General features: G+C 44.5%; 1 non-coding gene across 1 annotated transcript; it reads left to right on the forward strand.

Moving 5' to 3' along the window:
• The first annotated feature begins 22,411 nt into the window (after positions 1–22,411).
• On the forward strand, positions 22,412–22,485 carry Trnat-ugu. Its single transcript has one exon. It is a non-coding gene; the product is annotated as a tRNA-Thr (tRNA).
• The last annotated feature ends 619 nt before the right edge of the window (positions 22,486–23,104 follow it).

Consider the following 23,104-nt stretch of genomic DNA (forward strand, 5'->3'; position numbering starts at 1 on the left):
ACAATCGCCAAAGCTTCTAATTCAGTAACCGAATAATTTCTTTCACACTTGCTGAGGAGTCGGCTTCCAAAAGCAATGGTTTTGTGCACCATGTTTTCCCCTAGCTGATATTGTTGGAAAATCACAACAGCAATCCCAGAATAGGAGCTGTCTGACGCCATGCAAAAGTCCTCCTCGAGGTTGGGTTGGGTTGTTTGGCGAAGGAGACCAGACAGCGAGGTCATCGGTCTCATCGGATTAGGGAAGGACGGGGAAGGAAGTCGGCCATGCCCTTTAAAAGGAACCACCCCGGTCGAGGTTGGGGTGCGAGAGAACTGGCACATTAATCAGCGCGGTTTTGAGGCCTTGCAAATTCATCTTCCGCCACGTCGTCCCATTCCCACGGCGTATTTTTTCCTGTGAGCTGGCATACCCGCGGTGTCACTAATTTCTTCACATGGACGAATCGTTTATTGAAATTTGCGATGCCAAGGAAGCCACGTAGTTGTTTCTTGGTTGTTGGCGTGGCAAATTTCGTAATTGCCTCTATTTTGTCCGGGTCTGTGATTCCCTCCGCAGTAATGATATGTCAGAGAAATTTTACTCGTGAGGTTCCTATGCATGACTTCGAGACGTTGGCGGTTACGCCGCATTTTTTGAAGATCTGTAGGATTTCTCTGAGGATTGCACTGTGTCCTCTCCACGTCGGTTCTGCTATCAAGAGGTCGTCCACGTTGGTGGTGATCCTTTGCTTAGTGAAATCGTTTAAGATGCTACCGAGTCCTCTGACGAAGGCAGATAAAGACACGTTTAGCCCGAATGGTAGACGTTTAAATCGATAGCAGTTCCCGAATGCAAGGAACGCCGTGTATTTCCTGCAGTCTGGGTGGAGCATAATTTGCCAGAAACTAGACCGCAAGTCAAGAGATGAAAAAACCGTAACACCACGGAAATTTTGCAGGAGTTCCTCCAGCTTTTCAGGACGATCTGTCTCTGGCTTAGTGATTGTATTGATTTGGTGCGAATCCAGCACCAATCGGATCGAGCCGTCAGCCTTCCCTACCACTGTGAGTGGGTTGTTGTAAGTGGAGCTTGTTGGTTCAATGATGTCTTCGTCAAGCATCCTCTTGATCTCGAGAGAAGCCTTCTGTCTGTAGGCGTGTGGGATTTGGTAGAGAGGCACGAAGAATTTAGTGTGTTCCCGCACCCGAAACGCATACGTGAAATTTCGGATTGCTCTGGTTTTCGGTAGAAAGACATCCGCGTTTTCCTTTAATATTTCATAGCTTGTGATCAATAGCATCGCACACCTGGAATTTGCTCATCATCTTGAGTGTTGCGGCTATACTCATGGTGCCACGATTGATTTTTGTCTTCCCCGTCTTTTTTCTGCGTAGTTAGGCATTCGGCAGGGATTTGTGCACGTATTTCGTGGTCTACGAAGGAAATCTTCGTGGCGCCGTCTTTATGTAAAGTCAGTTCTCCTCGGCCTACGGCCAATATGGCCTGTTGTTGATTCAGAAAATCCATGCCAAATATTATCTCAATTCCCAAAGAAGGGACGACCAGAAAGTTCGCTTTTAAGGTATGCCCTTGGCAGCTGAACGTCAACCTGGTCTGTAACTGCACTTTGTATGCTTCCCTCTCAGAGCGCCGATGATTCTGGTTTTCTTCAGCGTCAGTGCCGGCCAAGTATGATTCGCAGTGCATTTCTTGTATGCCGAATCCAATATCGCCGTCACTATTCTTCCACTATCAACAATCCCGGTTAGATTGACCTTGCTGACTGTGATGTGAATGATGGTGTGTAAATCCAGTTGTGTCATGATCTTTTCTTCCCGTAGCAGTTCTCTTGTATCTTCATACTCTAACAGGTTAATATCACTCGTTGAGATAATTTCTGTGGCATTGTGTTGAGCTAAGTCCGCGGCGGTTGTGTGTCAATTCCTGTTTGAATTTTCTCTGCGTGACCCCTACGATGGGTTAGATGGCCTCAATTCCACATATTCGCTACGTTGGTCATCCCATTGACCTTGACCGTTGTATGTCGTGCTATTGCTCTGCTGTTGGTCCCTAGAATCCTGTTGGGCCTGGTTCGAGTTCTGTTGCTCTCTCCAGTTTCCGTTTCGTCGGTAGTAGTAGTAGTTGTTATGATTATAATTTCCTCGTCTTCTTCTGTTTTCCCATGATGGCTGGTTACTCCAACTGAAGTGTGACTTTTGGTTTCGATTCGATCGATGTTTACCCCATTTCGTCCATCGTCATTCCTCTCTGGCAAATCTGGCCAGTTACGGTCATTATTTCTACTTCTTTCCCACAAGTTGTGAATTTCATTCACGTACTCGAGTTCGCACGGTGCTCTCTTGAAAGCTTCGATTGAGTCGCTGCATCTAGCGATGTGCAGTTGCTGGTAACGTAATGGCAATTTAACGTAGCAGTGCCTGATAATTTCTTTGGGACTGTACGGTTGATCCAAGAATCAGTTCTTCTTGATCAGGGATTCAAATAATTTGACACGACTGCGGAATCCTGACGCTTCTGAGTCCTTTGCTAACATGATCTCCTGTTTTATCCCCTCCTGTGTGTCTTGCGACCAGTATGTGCTGAGGAATGCGTCTTTCAATTCTTGGTAGGAGCGACAACTCTCCGCAACTTCGCGCCTATGTTCGACAAGCGACCCTTCTAAGAAACCACAGATAAACTGGAGCTTGCACTTCAGTGACCAAGATTCTGGTAGCACGTGATTGTACTGTGCCATACAGGTCTTTGGATGTTTGCTCACCGTAGACTTGAAAATTCTGAATGGTCAAGAAAAGTTTGTGGTCGAAAGGTTCGACGTATCCGCCGTACGAATTTTCCCTCTCGTCTGCAGCTCATGATTTCATGCATCCGTGCCCAAACGATCCTCATGCACTGTTATGGTGTCCCCTCGTTTTACCAGATCCACGTAATAACGTTTCTGACCTCCGTAGATGTGTACAATTGTTTTCCGGCTCGGTCTCTGACATGCTGCGTGTTACCGACGGAGCATTTTTTACTACGCGTTCCGCCGCGGCAGGAGCATATTCCTGCTGCAATCGCCCGTGTGCAGGCGGTGTGTCCTCGTATAGCTCTTCGGAGAGTCGCAAAACATTTTCTTCACTTCTGTGTTGCTCTCGATAGCACTCTACCGGACGAGTTTGTGTTTGCAATTGCGCGGCCCGCTCATGTGCCTGCCGGAAGTCCTTAGCCAACTCGTTCTGTTGCGCGGCGGCTCGGACCTGCTGATCTTTAACTTCAGAGACTTGTTGACTGTTTGATTTCTATCTGTTCAAGTCGCTTCGTCGCCTCACTCAGTTTTTCCTGCGTTTCTTGGACTATTTTTTTTTTTTTTTTTTTTTTTTTTTGCTTGCTTTTGGAGAGTTGCAAGTGCCTTTTTTGTCTTGCACACCTCAGTTCTTGCCAGTTTAACTTGATCTTTGGCCACTGATGCGTCCTTTCGTGCTATTTGCGCTACCAGTCGTGCTTTGGCATCGCATTTCGCCTGGTCCGCGACCTCACGCGTTTCTACTGTCGTTTTCTTGACATTCTCTAGTTTTCTTCGATTCCTGCGATCTCTTTCTTGACTCCATCCATACCGTCTGCGACCGTTCTTTAATTTGTGTCTTTCCTCCTCTTCCCCCCGTCTCTTTTTCTCTGCCTCTTCTCTCTTCCTTTCTGCCTCTTGTATGAATTGCATGAGAGCTTCAAACTGAAATCCACCACTAACACCTTCCGGACTAGATGAACGAGATTCTATCATTCTGTGACGTTTCGTTCGTGATTCTGGTCTGCCAGTTTCACTGATGGTGTGTCTCGTAACAGCAGCGCCTAAATTTCGTTCTTCTGCGGTCTCCCGTTCACTTTCGTCACCTGACTGGGACATGTCGTCACGCTTTGCAGGTTCTACGTTCGACATTTCTGCCCGGTCTGCAACTGCATTTCTGAGAATCCCGTGTAATATCCGCCTGGTCACAACTAATAATCTGACGTGGATCCATGGTTAACAAAATACAATTACTTCCGCTACTGTCCGCAGCTCGTGGTCGTGCGGTAGCGTTCTCGCTTCCCACGCCCGGGTTCCCGGGTTCGATTCCCGGCGGGGTCAGGGACTTTCTCTGCCTCGTGATGACTGGGTGTTGTGTGATGTCCTTAGGTTAGTTAGGTTTAAGTAGTTCGAAGTTCTAGGGGACTTATGACTATAGATGTTAAGTCCCATAGTGCTCAGAGCCAGCCACTTCCGCTACTCTGTAGCAAACGTGCCTTGCTTCTTGCAAGCATGCACTCTAATTCTGACCCAAACGACTTTACACAGCACACATTCCTATGACACACAAATTCTACTCTAAATTACGCTCCTGTGAGCTACTGATTCCTAGTTCCTGACAACGATTTCAAATAACAGCACGCTTTTCTATGCTAAAAAACGAAAATCTCAATTTATCCTAACAAATCAGCACGACGCCATTCGCTGTCAGAAACAAACAATCAAGTGACACAGAAGTCACTCCCACAACATGAAAATACACACGTACAATAATTAAATATTAGTACTATGTCAATGCGACAGCAATGTGGATATACTGTATCCAGTGCACCACGTTAAACATGGGGAACAGAAACTTCACTAGGCAACACTATCTACGATCTGACGGTCACAGAAGGTGCCATTAATTCAAAATTCTGCGCAAGGGACGTCAAATTGAATGACTACGCTAGGCAACATGGTCTGATGGTCACAGAAGGTACCACCAATCCGAGATCCTAGCAGAGGATACCACAGTGCAAGTTACCCTGGCAGGGTCGCCACAATGCAAGTTGTCTGGGTATGGGATGCCACAATGAAAGTTAACCCGGCATGGGACATCACAACGAATGTTAATCCGTGGTGCTGACTATATAAAATGATTGTGAATGTAGTAAAATTTACTAACAACATTTATTTTTAAAAAGAAAAACAGACGTAAATTATAGTTATTGATTGAATACAGTAAACAACTAACAGCTGGCTTGACAGGACAATGGACAAGGATCCTAGGTGGCAAAGGTGAATCAAGTACTTTGGCACTAAAAATGTGGCCGGCCGGAGTGGCTGAGCGGTTCTAGGCGCTTCAGTCTGGAACCGCGCGACCCCTACAGTCGCAGGTTCGAATCCTGCCTCGGGCATGGGTGTGTGTGATGTCCTTAGGTTAGTTAGGTTTAAGTAGTTCTAAGTTCTAGGGGACTGATGACCTCAGAAGTCAAGTCCCACAGTGCTCAGAGCCATTTGAACCATTTGAACCTAAAAATGTGGATAACGTAATCTGAATTGATCTGACACCGAGCAGACTTTGATTGATAATCTACGGAAGCCTGTATAGGTCCAGCTGAGAGCAAGTGGCGACTGAGGTCTGTATGCCCTGACAAGGCCGGAGCAGCAGTACTTTACCCTGTCTGCTTGCAGCGGGCGGGATGTGTGCGTCAGAGCCGAGGTGTAAGGCGGCACCTGTGAATCGATTGCGTCTACAAAAGAAATGCAAAATCTCACAGCCTAGCGATTACGCAGACGGATCGCAATTTACTCTCTACCAGAGCCCTGAAATCACAGTAGATTTCAGTGTGTGACACACCCATTCACTGGTCATACCAAGGACCAATTTGGCTCCCTTATACGACAGAGCACACAAGGATACCAAACTTCTAGACTGGTAAAACAAAAACGAATAAGTGTGCCCTTGGCAAACGAGTAGTCCGAGACATTTGAAGTCAGACTGTCGGTACAGTAAGAACTTCACCACAGGCTCTCCAGTCTAACTACTTGCAAATAAAGTCAGTCTCACGACATGTCCCAAGCACCAACCACACAAGCCAGGGCTTCGACCAGAAGATCACTTCTAGACCAAAGTCCAGAACCCAAGTGTCTTGCACATCTCCAGATAAAAAAAAAAAAAAATCCGTTTTTCCGCAAAGTGCTCGAACGACACCACCTTCACACCATCTTGAGCCAATCACAGGGCTTCGGAGACGCTAAACCTCCTCTCCTACACGATGGCACAAACTTATGTCGAACCAGTGCAAGGTTTAAGAAAGCTGCATCTCTGAAAAAAAAAAGAAACCGCAAATTACTGGCTCTTTAAGTTTTCATGAAGGGAGAAGATGTTTTTCTCTGAAGTCGTGTCACTTCCCACAGCAACAGATACAGTCTTAAAGATCTTTATTTAAATCGCCAGTGCATTGGAACATGATAGTCCTAGCGGCGTTGTCCTGCTGGAGTCTGCCCCATTAGATGAATGGTCAGCGCGTTGGAATGCCCCGCCCGGGGGCCCGGGTTCGATTCCCGGCTGGGGTGGGAGATTTTTTCCTGTCAGGGACTGGTTGTTGTGCTGTCCTAATCATCATTTCATCCCCATTGTCGATGAGCAAGTCTCCCAATGTGGCATAGCACTCAATAAGACTTCCACTTGCCGGCCGAACTTCACGCCTGGGATACGGATGCCATACACTCATTTCCGTTTTTGTCCTGCTGGAGACGTGTCTCGACTAGGAGCTGCTCTGTCTGCCCTGTACGGCTGTGGGCCTGTCCAGCAAGATTTACTGAGGGATGGGCTCACTGCCAATTGCTTTCAGCTTCCAACATGCCGTTTCTAAGAACTAAGAACCATAAAAATACCCCAAGCTTTTAGCGCCCTACCAGGCTCCATCAACGTCTGCTCAGGCCGTTAACTTTCTAGAGTCTCGCTCAAGGTGCGAAAGGTTGTAACAAAATTCCGTACACGTACACGAAAAATAGGTGAGAGAGTAACTGGTCCCCTCTCATTCTCTCAGAGACCACACCGGCACTGGAACGGAAGATAATAGAAGGCCGAACTACTGAATTTGGTCTTCCGAAGTTGTTTCACGGCGGAAGATCGTGACACTGTCCCCCCTTTCAATCGTCGTATGAACGTCGAAATGGCAGATACTGAGATAACCGATCGCAGAACTGAAAAGCAGCTACTGTCGCTGAGTAGATACTAAGAGATACCTATAAAATTCTATAAAGATTATGCAAAAGAACTTGATCCCCTTCCAATAGTAATTTATCATAGATCGCTTGGGCAACGAAAGGTACCTAACGACTGGAAAAAAGTGCAGGTCATTCCCGATTTTAAGAATGGCCGTAAGACAGATTCACACAATTATAGACCTATATCGTTGACGTCAACCTGTTGTAGAATTATGGAACAAGTTTTACATTCAGGAATTATGATGTTTTTGGAAAATGAACATTTCCTCTATAAAAATCAACATGGATTCCGCAAACAGAGATCTTGCGAAACTCAGCTTGCTCTGTTCCTCCTTGAGACGCAGAGGACAACGACGCTCAGGGTGATTTCAGTAAGGCATTTGATACCATCCCGCATTGCCGTTTAATGAAAATAATACGAGCTTACGGAGTATCGGATGCTCCTTAAGGCTATTCTCAGAAGATGCAGTTGTTCATATCAAAGTAGCAACGCCAAAAGATAGTAAGAATTTGCAGAACGACCTGCAGAGAACTGATGAATGGTGCAGTCTCTGGCAGCTGACCCTGAACGTAAATAAATGTAACACGCTGCGCATACATATGAAAAGAAATCCACTACTGTACAGCTACACTATTGATGACAAACAGCTGGAGACAGCGTCTGTCGTAAAATATCTAGGCGCAACTTTTTTTTTTTTTTTTTTTTTTTTTTTTTTTTTTTTTTTTTTTTTTTTTAAATGGACTTGTAGTCCGGGGTGATATGTTACAATACAGCATCACCGGTCTATTGCGGTCTAACTGTGTTGGTGAGGCAGTAAATTTCCACAGGGCAGTGACTGCGTCACTGCAATTCACTTTGGAGGTGTGGCGGTGGGACTTGTAGTCCCGTACCACCCTCTGACGGTGATAGTACTACATGAGTCAGGCAGCTAGGCGCAACTATTCAGAGCGACGTTAAGTGGAACGACCACATAAAACAGACAGCGGGAGAAACAGACACCAGGCTCAGATTCATCGGAAGAATCTTAGGGAAATGTAACTCATCCACGAAAGAGGTGGCTTATAAGGCGCTTGTTCGCCCGGTTCTTGAGTATTGTTCATCTATCTGGGATCCTTACCAGGTAGGACTGATAGAGGAGATAGAGATCCAACAAAGTGCGGCGCGTTTCGTCGTGGGATTGTTTAGCTGACGAGAGAGCGTTACGGAGATGCTAAACAAACTCCACTGGCAGACGTTACAAGAGAGGTGTTGTGCATCACGGAGAGATTTACTATTGAAATTTCGGGACAGTACTTTTCAGGAGTAATCGGACAACATATTACTTCCCCCCACATATATCTCGCGTATTGACCACGAGGAGAAAATACGAGAAATTAGAGCCAATGCAGAACTTTGCCGACAATCATTCTTCTCGCGCACTATTCGCGAGTGGAACAGGATTGGAGGAATCAGATAGTGGTACCGTGACACAACATTAGGTGGCTTGCGGAGTATGATGTGGGTGTAGATTATGTGAAATAAAATGATCAATTACCCTTACACAGCCGGACGGAGTGGCCGAGCGGTTCTAGGTGCTTCAGTTCGGAACCGCGCTGCTCCTACGGTCGCAGGTTCGAATCCTGCCTCGGGCATGGATGTGTATGGTGTCCTTAGGTTAGTTAGGCTTAAGTATTTCTAAGTTCTAGGGGACTGATGACCTCAGATGTTAAGTCCCATAGTGCTCAGAGCCATTTGAACCATTTGAACCTTTACATACACAGCCTTTTCATAACTTTAGCAAACACAGATGGCATAGAAATAGATGTAAAATTGTCTACATTATCCCTTTCTCCCTTTTTATAAAACGGCTTTACTACTGAGTACTCTGTCAGGGAACTGACCATTCTTGAAGGAAAAATTACAAATATGGTTAAGTACAGGGACAATATGTGCGATATCTCTTACCATATGTGTGTAATGCCAACCATGATCTTACGTAACAGCCTATAACTCACATTTACTGCACTGAAGACGGGCACACAGTGACCGAAATATAGGTATGCAATAAAGATCTTTTGCAACTGATTGTTGTATCCTTTACAACTTGGAGATACGGTCCGATATCAATGAAACTTGGTGCACGTGGGCACCATTGGTGGATATGTAAATGATTAAGAGTTGCAGTCCTTTGCGACAGCTAGAGTAGCCACCAGAGTGTTGTTACCAGGCCTGGTCGGGAATACTACGGGTGTGATGAAACAGATGTTGAGTGATCACTGTGGAGGACACGGAGATGCTGCGTACTCGTGTGAGGCAGTGTTATCAGTACCTGACAGTGTTTGAAAGTGGCCTCACCACAGGTGCCCATTTGGACAGCCGGTCGAATCGTGCAATTTCCGGCATTGTGGGGCATTTAGAAGTGACAGTGGTCTGGATCTTGGACTGGATGCAAATGTGAGGGCAAGCACTCTCATCGTCGAGGCTCCAGTGGATCACGTCACACCACCATGAGGAAGGATCGCCGTATTGTGCACGAAGCATGTCATAACTGCTTCGCATCTGCACCTGCCATCCGAGAGCAGTTAATGGACCGCCTGCGACACACTGGATCATCCCACACCGCCGGTCAGAAACTAGCAGCACGTGCTCTAGGGAGTATCCATCCCAAAGCACAGGCAGCATTACACTCACGGCTATGTTTGGAGTCGTGCCGTGCCCGGGGAGCACGAACAACTGACGACCGACACTGCTCTGCACTCAGTGATAAACTGCAGTTCTCCACTACCCCATGTGACCGTCGTCAGCTGGTGGGGTGGCGATATACGGAAAGGTTTCATTCTTCCAATATTTTGGACAGACAGTAATATTACTCCTGGCGTCTTGATGTGGGGAGCCATCAGGCGTGACTTCAGGCAACGGCTGGTAGCAGTTGAGGCAGCTCTGAAGGCACAACAGTACACCACCAACATCGTGCGTCCTCACGTCTCATCTCTCTCGCGGCAGTATAGTGGTGTCATTTTTCAACAGGACAATTCTTCAAGTCTCATCTTTCACGCGGCAGTATTATGGTGCCGTTCTTCAACAGGACAATATCCTAACGTCTTACCTCTCACGGAGCAGTATCGTGGTGCCGTTTTCAACAGGACAACTCTTATCAACCCATGGCACGTTTCTCTACAAACTGTCTGCGTGAAGTTGAAGTGAAGGAAGATCCCGTATCAGTCCCCAATAGCACGTCAGGGGACCGTCTGTGATATCAGCTCTGTCCCACTGACAGTTCCCAGGATATCAAAGACCAATTACAACAGTTGTGGACCAGCTCGCCTCCGGAGAGGAGATACATTTACATCTACATCTACATCTACATGATTACTCTGCAATTCACATTTAAGTGCTTGGCAGAGGGTTCATCGAACCACAATCATACTATCTCTCTACCATTCCACTCCCGAACAGCGCGCGGGAAAAACGAACACCTAAACTTTTCTGCTCGAACTCTGATTTCTCTTATTTCATTTTGATGATAATTCCTACCTATGTAGGTTGGGCTCAACAAAATGTTTTCGCATTCGGAAGAGAAATTTGGTGACTGAAATTTCGTAAATAGATCTCGCCGCGACGAAAAACGTCTTTGCTTTAATGACTTCCATCCCAACTTGAGTATCATATCTGCCACACTCTCTCCCCCATTACGTGATAATACAAAACGAGCTGCCCTTTTTTGCACCCTTTCGATGTCCTCCGTCAATCCAACCTGGTAAGGATCCCACACCGCGCAGCAATATTCTAACAGAGGACGAACGAGTGTAGTGTAAGCTGTCTCTTTAGTGGATTTGTTGCATCTTCTAAGTGTCCTGCCAATGAAACGCAACCTTTGGCTCGCCTTCCCCACAATATTATCTATGTGGTCTTTCCAACTGAAGTTGTTCGTAATTTTTACACCCAGGTACTTAGTTGAATTGACAGCCTTAAGAATTGTACTATTTATCGAGTAATCGAATTCCAACGGATTTATTTTGGAACTCGTGTGGATCACCTAACACTTTTCGTTATTTAGCGTCAACTGCCACCTGCCACACCATACAGCAATCTTTTCTAAATCGCTTTGCAACTGATACTAGTCTTCAAATGACCTTACTAGACGGTAAATTACAGCATCATCTGCGAACAACCTCAGAGAACTGCTCAGATTGTCACCCAGGTCATTTATATAGATCAAGAACAGCAGAGGTCCCAGGACGCTTCCCTGGGGAACACCTGATATCACTTCAGTTTTACTCGATGATTTGCTGTCTATTACTACGAACTGCGACCTTCCTGACAGGAAGTCACGAACCCAGTCGCACAACTGAGACAATACCCCATAGGCCCGCAGTTGATTAGAAGTCGATTGTGAGGAACGGTGTCAAAAGCTTTCCGGAAATCTAGAAATACGGAATCAACTTGACATCCCCTGTCGATAGCGGCCATTACTTCGTGCGAATAAAGAGCTAGCTGCGTTGCAAAAGAACGGTGTTTTCTGAAACCATGCTGATTACGTATCAATAGATCGTTCCCTTCGAGGTGATTCATAATGTTTGAATACAGTACATGCTCCAAAACCCTACTGCAATCCGACGTCAATGATATACGTCTGTAGTTCGATGGATTACTCCTATTACCCTTCGTAAACACTGGTGCGACCTGCGCAATTTTCCAATCTGTAGGTACAGATCTATCGGTGAGCGAGCGGTTGTATTTGATTGCTAAGTAGGGAGCTACTGCATCAGCGTAATCTGAAGGGAACCTAATCGGTATACAACAGCCTTATGACAGCCTTCCCAACCTAACCTGTGTACGTGTCCAGGCCAGAGAGGGCGGAAAGTCGTGCTATTACATGGGCTGATTCTGCCAAGTTCTTTGCAATTTTGAGTCGACTTTCGCAGAAATAACATCGCTCCCTCAACGTGCGAAGTTTAGTTTTGTTTCCCCCTTCTTTCATATACGCTTCACTTTAGGCAATGTGCTGTACAACTGTTTGCAGAGAGTAGGTGTGGATGTAGTCGCCACGGACTATCCTTCGCAATTCGCCTGCTGTGTGCGTCACTCCACAGGCAAGACGGATTGGGAGACGGTGGTTCGCTCTGAGCTTGCAGCAATATTGATGACCCAAGTTACCGGTGACTCATTCTCCGCCCGGAGCATCCGAGTAGGGTCAACGGCCTCGGCTAAACACGTACCGGGCCCAGTGAGCGCCACTTTGGCGTCGTCTCGTCCGCCTGTGGACGGAGCGGTGCGTTAAGTGGCGGCCCGCGTCCACCACGTGGGCCAGCGCCACCTCAGAGGGAAGTCCTCGTTAGCCTGCTTGTCGCCGCAATTGCTGCTTCTGGCAGCGGCGGGGGCGCAGCCGCCGTGCCCGGCGTTGCTTTTGTACCAGGTGGGTTGCGAGTAGGACTGCTGATATTTTTAAAACTGTCGAGAACCCGATACATTGATATTTAAAACCTATCATTACCGGCTTTCAGTGTATCGAAAAATAGCATCGATATACCCATACAAGGTGTTACAAAAAGGTACGGCCAAACTTTCAGGAAACATTCCTCACACTCAAAGAATGAAAATATGTTATGTGGACATGTGTCCGGAAACGCTTACTTTCCATGTTAGAGCTCATTTTATTACTTCTCTTCAAACCACATTAATCATGCAATGGAAACACACAACAACAGAACGTACCAGCGTGACTTCAAACACTTTGTTACAGGAAATGTTCAAAATGTCCTCCGTTAGCGAGGATACATGCATCCATCCTCCGTCGCATGGACTCCCTGATGCACAGATGCAGCCCTGGAGAATGGCGTATTGTATCACAGCCGCCCACAATACGAGCAAGAAGAGTCTCTACATTTGGTGCCAGGGTTGCGTAGACAAGAGCTTTCAAATGCCCCCATAAATGAAAGTCAAGAGGATTGAGGTCAGGAGAGAGTGGAGGCCATGGAATTGGTTCGCCTCTACCAATCCATCGGTCACCGATTCTGTTGTTGAGAAGCGTACGAACACTTCGACTGAAATGTGCAGGAGCTCCATCGTGCATGAACCACATGTTGTGTCGTACTTGTAAAGGCACATGTTCTAGCAAATGGTTCAAATGGCTCTGAGCACTATGGGACTCAACTGCTGTGGTCATAAGTCCCCTAGAACTTAGAACTACTTAAACCTAACTAACCTAAGGACATCACACACATCCATGCCCGAGGCAGGATTCCAACCTGCGACCGTAGCGGTCGTGCGGTTCCAGACTGTAGCGCCTTTAACCGCTCGGCCACTCCGGCCGGCCATGTTCTAGCAGCACAGGTAGAGTATCCCGTATGAAATCATCATAACGTGCTCCATTGAGCGTAGGTGGATGAACATGGGGCCCAATCAAGACATCACCACAATGCCTGCCCAAACGTTCACAGAAAATCTGTCTTGATGACGTCATTGCACAATTGCGTGCGGATTCTCGTCAGCCCGCACATGTTGATTGTGAAAATTTACAATTTGATCACGTTGGAATGAAGCTTCATCCGTAAAGAGAACATTTGCACTGAAATGAGGATTGACACATTGTTGGATGAACCATTCGCAGAAGTATGATGTAGTGCCTGCACACGCTGTACATGGTACGGAAACAACTGGTTCTCCCGTAGCACTCCCCATACAGTGACGTGGTCAACGTTACCTTGTACAGCAGCAACTCCTCTGACGCTGACGTTAGGGTTATCGTCAACTGCACGAACAATTGCCTCGTCCATTGCAGGTGTCCTCGTCGTTCTAGGTCTTCCCCAGTCCCGAGTCATAGGCTGGAATGTTCCGTGCTCCCTAAGACGCCGATCAATTGCTTCGAACGTCTTCCTGTCGGGACACTTTCGTTGTGGAAATCTGTCTCGATACAAACGTACCGCGCCACGGCGATTGCCCCGTGCTAATCCATACATCAAATGGGCATCTGCCAACTCCGCATTTGTAAACATTGCACTGACTGCAAAACCACATTCGTGATGAACACTAACCTGTTGATGCTACATACTGATGTGCTTGATGCTAGTGCTGTAGAGGAATGAGTCGCATGTCAACACAAGCACCGAAGTCAACATTACCTTCCTTCAATTGGGCCAACAGGAGGTGAATCGAGGAAGTACAGTACATACTGACGAGACTAAAATGAGCTCTAACATGGAAATTAAGCGTTTCCGGACACATGTCCACATAACATCTTTTCTTTATTTGTGTGTCAGAAATGTTTCCTGAAAGTTGGGCCGTACCTTTTTGTAACTCCCTGTATATCGACGGAAGAAATATCGGCGTAACTGCCTATAAAAACACCGGCTGCTCATTGTAAATACACTACCTGTTTTAGAATTGTATATTTAAGAACTGATTTATTATTAGATATTCTGTACATTAACAAGCTTTCAGCCTGCCTTTCCTCCTTAGAGCACGAATTCGAAGGAAAGCTATGCACCAAAGGGCCTGAGAGAGCAGGTGAACGGAGTGGTCAGTGTCTTGAAAGGAGGATATAAGATGAACATCTGAACACATGAGACTCCTTTTAGTGCGACTATATTAAGGACAAGGTGTACAGAAATAACCCCAAAACTATTGCTGAGCTGAAAACAGAATAATAGAATGTAGTCGAATTAAATCAGTTGACGCTGAGGTAATTAGATTAGGAAATAAGATACTTAAAATAGTAAAAGAGTTTTGCTATTTTGGAACCAAAATAACTGATGACTGTCGAAGTAGGAAGGATATAAAATATAGACTGACTATAGCAGGGAAAGCGTTTCTGAAGAAGAGAAATTGTTCACATCGAGTATAGATTTAAGAGTCAGGAAGTTCTTTCTGAAAGTGTTTGTATGAAGTGTAGCCATGTACAGAAGTGAAACATGGACGATAAACAGTTGAGACAAAAAGAGAATAGAAGCTTTCGAAACGTGGTGCTACAGAAGAATGCTGTAGATTAGATGGGTGGATGACGTAACTAATGAGGAGGTGCTGAACAGAATTGGGGAGAAGAGGAATTTGTGGCACAACTTGACTAGAAGAAGGAATCGGTTGGTAGGACATGTTCTGAGGCATCAAGCGATCACCAATTTAGTATTAGAGGAAAACGTGAAGGGTAAAAATCGTAAAGAAAGACCGAGTGATGAATACAGTAAGCAGATTCAGAAGGATGTAGGTTACAGTAGTTACTCGGAAATGAAGAGGCTTGTACAGGATAGAGTAGCAGGAGAGCTGCATCAAACCGGCCTCTGGACCTAAGACCACAACAACAACAACATCGTTATAGGCCTTAGGTACAGAGTGACAATTATTGAACTATATGAGATAAAATCACCATAACTTCTGAACGGTTGGCGTTAGGACGTTCAAACTGCACAGCTGGCCACAGGGAGTGATGGGAATTAGTATGCGCATGCATGGTTTGGTTTAACAACAAAGCCCACTTTCATTTGTATGGGTTTGTCAATAAGCAAAACTGGCGCATTTGGAGGACTGAGAATCCGCATTTTGCGATCGAGAAGTGTCCCCACCCTCGACGAGTGACTGCGTGGTGTGGAATGTCCAGTCACGGTATAATCGGTGCGATTTTCCTTGATGGCACGGTGACTACCGAACGGCACGTGATGGCTTTGGAAGCTGATTTCATCCCCATTATCCAAAAGTGATCCTGATTTCGACAAGATGTGGTTTACGCAAGACGATGCTCGACCCCATCGAAGCAAGAGGGCGGGGTTAATGTTCTGGAGGTGCATTTTGGGGACCGCATTCTGGCTCCGGGGTACCCAGAGGCCACTGGCATGGGCCTCGATTGGCCGCCATAGTCTCCGGATTTGAACACATGCGACTCCTTTTTGTGGAGCTATATGAAAGACAAGGTATACAACAATAACCCAAAAACCATTGCTGTGTTGAAAACAGCCATTGAAGAGGTCATTGACAGCATCGGTGTTCCAACACATCAGCGGGTCATGCAGAATTTTGCTATTCGTCTGCGCCAGATCATAGTCAATGATGGCAGGCCCATCGAACATGCCATAACCTAAATTCGAAAATTTGTAGTGACGTTTACATGTTGAATAAACTGTCTGCACACTTTAGTTTGTCACGAATTTACGTTTTTTTTCATGTGTTGCTATAATTGTCAGCCTGCACATCCAAAAAGTATCGATATATCCATATATCGACGGAAGAAATATCGCCGTATCTGCCTATAAAAATAACGGTTGCCAGTTTTAGAACGGTATATTTTATTGATTTATTACTAGATATTCTGTACATTAACTAGCTTTCAGCCTGCCTTTCCTCCTTAGAGAATGAATTGGAAGGCAAGCTATGCAGATTTAAGCTTGGCGATAACCAATCACTTCTCTAACAAAGGTAACTGCGTGTAAGTGGAACGTAAAAAGTGTGCGATAGGTCCATCGTTTGGTTTCGTCGCATATCGGATTCTTAATAAAATGGAACACTGTAGCCATCGTTACGATGTTATTTATTATGTGGCTACCAGTTTCGGTGGTTCACTATACCATTCTCAGGCCTTAACTGACGCCGAGGAGTTCAATTCCAATCGTATCCAACCAACTGATGCTTGGAGAGAGAACATTGTTGGTACAAGCAGTCTGCAAAAACCAGTTCACAGATGTTGGCCACTGATGAATTATGTATACGATCGGAGTTAACCTGTCAGCGTCATTTAAGGCATGAAGATGGTGTACTGAAGCACCGCCATCGTAACGACGGCTATAGGTGTTCCATGTTATAAGTAAGCGGCCGAAGGCCCTCAAACCTCCAGTCAGAAGGATGGACATACGTAATAGATCTGTCTGGAACATTTCACGTCGACTTCCCCATTTTTTCATTTGTGCCAACGCCAGCGACCTAGCAGTTGTAGTGTCAAAGTTGCGTGGTGAAGCTGAAACGTTGCAGTTTCTATTGGTAGCGGCGAGCGCTGATTACGTCAGCATTTCCCCTCACACGTTTCCGCTAATTTATACGATGTTCCTTTTCTGCAAAACTGTATGATACTTCACCATTTCATGAAGTCCTTTGATACGGATGATATACTCTATGACCGATTACTGTGTCTTTACACTAGTGTTCAGTCAAACATACTACTATGTAGTTCAAATATTGGAGTTCCACTTCAAATTGCTGTATTTTATTTTTCATTGATTGCATGTTTCAACGAAATTTTGTTAAGTGTATGAAATTAGTTGACCTAATGATTTATTTTTTTCATTACACATACTAATTATGCCTTCTGGAGTATCTGACTATCTTGTAAGTTCCCGTGCAGAAGTTTCTAAATTGATGGGACATTTTTTAGGTGGGGGAAGCTTTTCTATTTTAATTGACCCTAAAACAAACCATAGCTTGATGTGATGTCACTATTTCCCAGTCCAATTGTATGTATACTGAATAGAGCTTTCAGCAGGGGGTTGCGTACAACTGTTAAATACAACACGTACATAAAGTCCTGGAACAATTTCAATTATTTATTGCGCAAGACCCAAACACTGTACAGATATCATACATATGTCCTTTTTTAAGAGGAACCCTGAAAGTTTTTTTTATGTATACTGCCACAGCGTAGTTTGCTAATTTGCCAATAGTCAGCACTCGTCGTAAACATGGCCGTGCTACAGAAGGGGACAGCTGTTTCACGAAACGGCCTCCCCTATCACAAGATCTCACTCCATGTGACGTTTTTCTGCGGGGACATATTAAAGATTTGGTGTAGGTGCCGCCTCTACTTCGTGACGTAGCAGAGCTCCGGGAGAGAATACGACAAGTGACTGCCACAGTCGATGATGCCATGCTGGGACAGGTATGGCAAGAATTCGATTTCCGTATTGACGTCTGCCAGGTCACTCATGGTTCGGATATCGAATGTTTGTAAAAAGAAATAAAAAAATAAAAATAAAAATAAAATAAAAAAACCTTTCAGAGTTTCTCTTCGAAATGCAATATGCATGACATCTGTACAGTGTTTAGTTCTTGTGCAATAAATAGTTGAGAGTGTTCCCAGACTTTATGTACACTCTGTAACTTGGAGAAAGCATATTTGTGCCATAAGCTGTACAATTTCATGTTTATTCTCTACCGGTTTCAATTGTTACAATCATCTTCAAGGAGAAAATATTGTACATCTACATATCAACCATACATTTCTGTCATATGCGAACCATACAAATGTAGAACGTTGTCATAATATTCTGCCATAATAGAGTACATGTAAACACACTGTGCCTTGGCACAGTTACGATAGAGCACATTTGGTGATAACACATTTAACTGGTGCCATGTTCTCTGAGAGTTAATCATCATCTGCTGAAGGAAGACTGATCATACTATTGCTATAACATTCTAATTATTTGACTGTGCTTTTTCTTGACAAAAAAATGAAATCTGCCGAAGCCACTTGAATCTCAACAATTACATTCAACTTACTGAATTTTGAACAATAATTCTTCTCAATATACCTGAAATAATTTTTCTTGCGGTTTGTGAATAAAATAATTACATTCCCTAAATAAAAACGCTCTTAACGAAGTTAAAAATGTTCTATATTTGAACATACGGTATTTAATATCGATATTTCAGCTTGTATGGGATGACTAAAGGATTTTAATAGTTGTCTAGATTCCTTATGCAAACGACAATAATGAAGTCTAGTTTTTGTTTTTTCTCAGATCCTCAATAGATTCTTCGTGACAGAGACTGAGAATGTCTTCAAATGGTTCAAATGGCTCTGAGCACTATGGGACTCAACATCTTAGGTCATAAGTCCCCTAGAACTTAGAACTACTTAAACCTAACTAACCTAAGGACATCACACACACCCATGCCCGAGGCAGGATTCGAACCTGCGACCGTGGCAGTCCCGCGGTTCCGGACTGCAGCGCCAGAACCGCACGGCCACCGCGGCCGGCGAGAATGTCTTCATTCTGGGACATAACAAAAGCGTTAGCAATAGGCCTACTCACCAGTCTCCAACCTGTACTATATACGGTGTCAGTTGTGAGGATAAGCATGGCTGCACAGATCCCAGACAGAAGGCAGTACCTCAGAAACTCCAGAAATAAAGTAATGACTGACCTATACCATAGCCAGACTTACAGTTTAGGTTCAAAGGTGACGGTTTGGTTGTAAGTTGGTGGTACCAATGAATGTGAATACAGGGTCTTACTTGTGAAATACTGATATGTAGGCCTGATGCCTAGATTAGGTTGAAAGGTGAAAGACTGATTGTGAGTTGGTGAATCAGTACTGAAGGTTTCCGTTAATCCAATAGGTATGCCAGTTGATGGTGTTTGGTCTCGTCAGACCTTCAGTGAATTTCTACTGTGACTGATGGTTTAGGCTTACTGCCCGGTTACTTACCTTAACTCAGTCACTGTTTACAGAGATGGGCCATGCAGTGGTTATTCCAACGGATTGGAGAAGTAAAATATTGTAATTTTTGAGATTTAATAAACATTAGTTTGGCACGAACTCACTTGAGTGACTCGAAAGAGGTACATAAATACTGAGCAGTCAGTTTAACTGACCGGAGACAGGAGCTTATTCTTCCTTATTTCACGCCACTCCCTCCAAACACATCTACATCCATACTCTGCAAACCACATGAAGTGCACTGCAGAGCATACGTCCCAGTTATTAGGGTTTCTTCCCATTCCATTCATGTATTGAGCACGGGAAGAATGATTGTTTGAATGCAATAATTATTCTAATCTTGTCCTCACCATCCGTATGTGAGCGATATATAGGGGATTGCAGTATATTTCGAAAGTCATCATTTAAAGATGGTTCTTGAAACATTATTAGTAGACTTCCTCGGAATAGTTTACGTCTATCTTCAAGAGAGTTTCAGTTCAGTTCCTTCAGTATTTCTGTGATGCTCCCATGGATCAAACAAACCTGTGACCATTTGTGCCGCCCTTCTCTGGATGCGTTCAATATTCCCTATTAATGCTATTCTGTATGGGTTCCAGGCACTTGAGCAATATTCTAGAACTAGTCGCACAAGTGGTTAGTAAGGAATCTCCTTTATAGGTTGATTGCACTTCCCCAGTATTCCACCAATAAACTGAAGTCTATCACCTGGTTTACCCATGACTCAGCCTACACTCGGGTATTTGTGTGAGTTGGTCAATTCCAACAGTCACTCACTGTAATTATAGTCACAGGAGACTATATTTCTTCGTTTTGTGAAGTGAACAATTTTACATTTCTGGACATTAAAAGCGTCTTGCCAACCCTTGCACCATTTTGAAATGTTATTAAGATCCAAATGAATATTTATGCAGCTTCTTTCAGACAGTACTTCATTATAGATAACTGCACCATCTGCAGAAAGTTTGAGGTTTCTATTGATACACTGTAGGTATGACTATTTTCTCACTGATAGCATCACAGCATTAAGGGAACACTGTAAACGGTCAGTGAGTCTCTTGTTCACATACCACACTGGCTTCTCAATCCTCCGTTTTGCTCTCACGGAGTCCAATGTGCCACAATACAATACCTGCCAGAATGATAACGCATAAAAGTGTATTTCTTTGCAAACTGAATCTCATAGGCGAGACACAAGTTAATTCATTGATTCACTCATAATAAATGTCAACATGGAGAGCCTCCAGGAATGTGCAGCAGGTCAAATTATTCATTAGATAGCTCCAGAAGCCACTGCAGGCAGATTCTGTAAACTATACCAGTTAATTAATTCTATATCCTTTAAAAAAAACAGCTACTTTAGGGAGAAAAAAAAGCCATTGTTGGTAATTTTCTTTATAGATACAAAGCGATTACTACGAAATTCTTCCACTCCACTACTTGTAAACTCTCAGTTTAAAACATTACTAGAGCTACAGTATGAGGTACAAATTACGTAACGGACTTTGCATCAAAATAAATTTCAAAGACTAGTCCATTATGTAATATAGGTTTTCTTAATAAGGCAAAATGCGTTAAAATATCGTGCAAATGTAAACAGGCTACGCTACAGGTCAATCTGTTAGCATAAACTTTATTTAGTTTTTATATTTATTAGCTTCACGAATTCACTACATAACCCTTAATTCTATTTCATTTTCATTGCTACAAGTAAGTACCGCATTCCAAGAGGGGTTTTATAATTCGCTTTCAAGAATGCACGTTACATCTTTCTGAAATTTATTCGCTAGCCACTGGCTAGCACGCGCAACCGTATGTTGCTGGTACTAGTGTCAACATTTTCCCTCTCACATTCCCGCTCCAAGCAAAGCCAGATGATTTCACCTGAACATCCCACACGTAACAGACTAATCGGTCGACTTTTCGCGGGAGCTGTACTGGCTAAAAAGTTCTTCTGCTGTATTTCTTTCTCTTTCATTTGCACTTGACAACGAATGCTATTGCATACAGTCAAACAGAGATTCTGTAATAAATGATGACTAACTGAAACCCTCAGCTGCCGACAGGTGTTGCTGATATACCTCGATGTGGACAGTTGAAAACGTGTGTCCCGACCGGGACTCGAACCCGGGATCTCCTGCTTACATGGCAGACGCTCTGTCCATTTTTTTTTTTTTAATCTCATTTTGTTCGCTTTTGATCGTTGCATCTGCTCAGGGCGGACGTCGTAAAACATCCATTGAAGTTCGTTGTTAATCGAGTAACTCAGTTTTTTTATTACAGAGAGCACGTAACCCTCTGACAGAACACGCTGAGCTACCGTGCCGGCTATCTGAGCCACCGAGGACACAGATGAACAGCGCGACTGCAGGGACTTATCCCTTGCACGCTTCCCGTGAGACTCACATTCCCAACTGTCCACAATTCCACATACGTAATGTATCTTATAGACATTTGCCCATCCACTCATTACTCGCGCACGCTTTGGCGATTCCCGTAAGAGTTTGGGCAAGTGCGCATTCGCACAGACGAAAGTCAATGGCTGTGTAGCCTTTAACTATATATGAGAAGACAGTAACTATTCTCGAAAGAACAGAATACTGTTGATGATCGTGCAGCTTTTCCCTGGAATAAATGATGACTAACTGAAACCCTCAGCTACCGACAGGTGTTGTTGATATACCTCGATGTGGACAGTTGAAAACGTGTGCCCCGACCGGGACTCGAACCCGGGATCTCCTGCTTACATGGCAGACGCTCTATCCATCTGAACAGTATTCTGTTCTTTCGAGAAAAGTTACTATCTTCACATATATAGTTGAAGGCTACCTTCAACCTTCGTCTGTGCGAATGCGCACAGGTTGCCCAAACTCTTACGGGAATCGCTAAAGCGTGCGCGAGTAATGAGTGGATGGGCAAATGTCTATAAGGTACATTACGTATGTAGAATTGTGGACAGTTGGGAATGTGAGTCCCACGGGAAGCGTGCAAGGGATAAGTCCCTACAGTCGCACAGTTCATCTGTGTCCTCGGTGGCTCAGATGGATAGAGCGTCTGCCATGTAAGCAGGAGATCCCGGGTTCGAGTCCCGGTCGGGGCACACCTTTTCAACTGTCCACATCGAGGTATATCAACAACACCTGTCGGCAGCTGAGGGTTTCAGTTAGTCATCATTTATTCCAGGGAAAAGCTGCAAGGTCATCAACAGTATTCTGTTCTTTCGAGAAAAAAGTTACTGTCTTCACATATATAGAGATGCTGTATTGACAAGTCGATCGATACTTCCTACAATTACAAAAATGCTGGACATGTTACGAGTTTTGTGGGCCTTTTTTTTATTAATTCTTCCAGTGCGGGATTAGAGGTTCCATTGATAAGACGGTCCCGCAAAATCTGGGACAGTTGTCCGCCTTTAGCCTTATTTCAACTCAACCTTTATTCCGCTCGCAGTGACAGCAGATAAACTTTTATGGGACGGTCGCCACTACAGCGCAACATACGGCATAATTTGTTGGGCGAAACAGTGTGCGTGATAGGTCGGTAGACAAATTGGTGCATAAGTCCTTTAACAGCTCCAAAGTTGACTGGCAGAAATCATATTCGACATGCCAGTTTTTCAGTTCATATTAGAACCGTGTCAACCACTTCTTTTTTCCAAGCATATATGTTGGCAATGCGTCAGCTCCCTTAGCCAATGGGAAGACAGTTTTAGGTAACCA

Source organism: Schistocerca americana, chromosome 10 (assembly GCF_021461395.2).
Source record: "Schistocerca americana isolate TAMUIC-IGC-003095 chromosome 10, iqSchAmer2.1, whole genome shotgun sequence".
Lineage (NCBI taxonomy): Eukaryota > Metazoa > Arthropoda > Insecta > Orthoptera > Acrididae > Schistocerca > Schistocerca americana.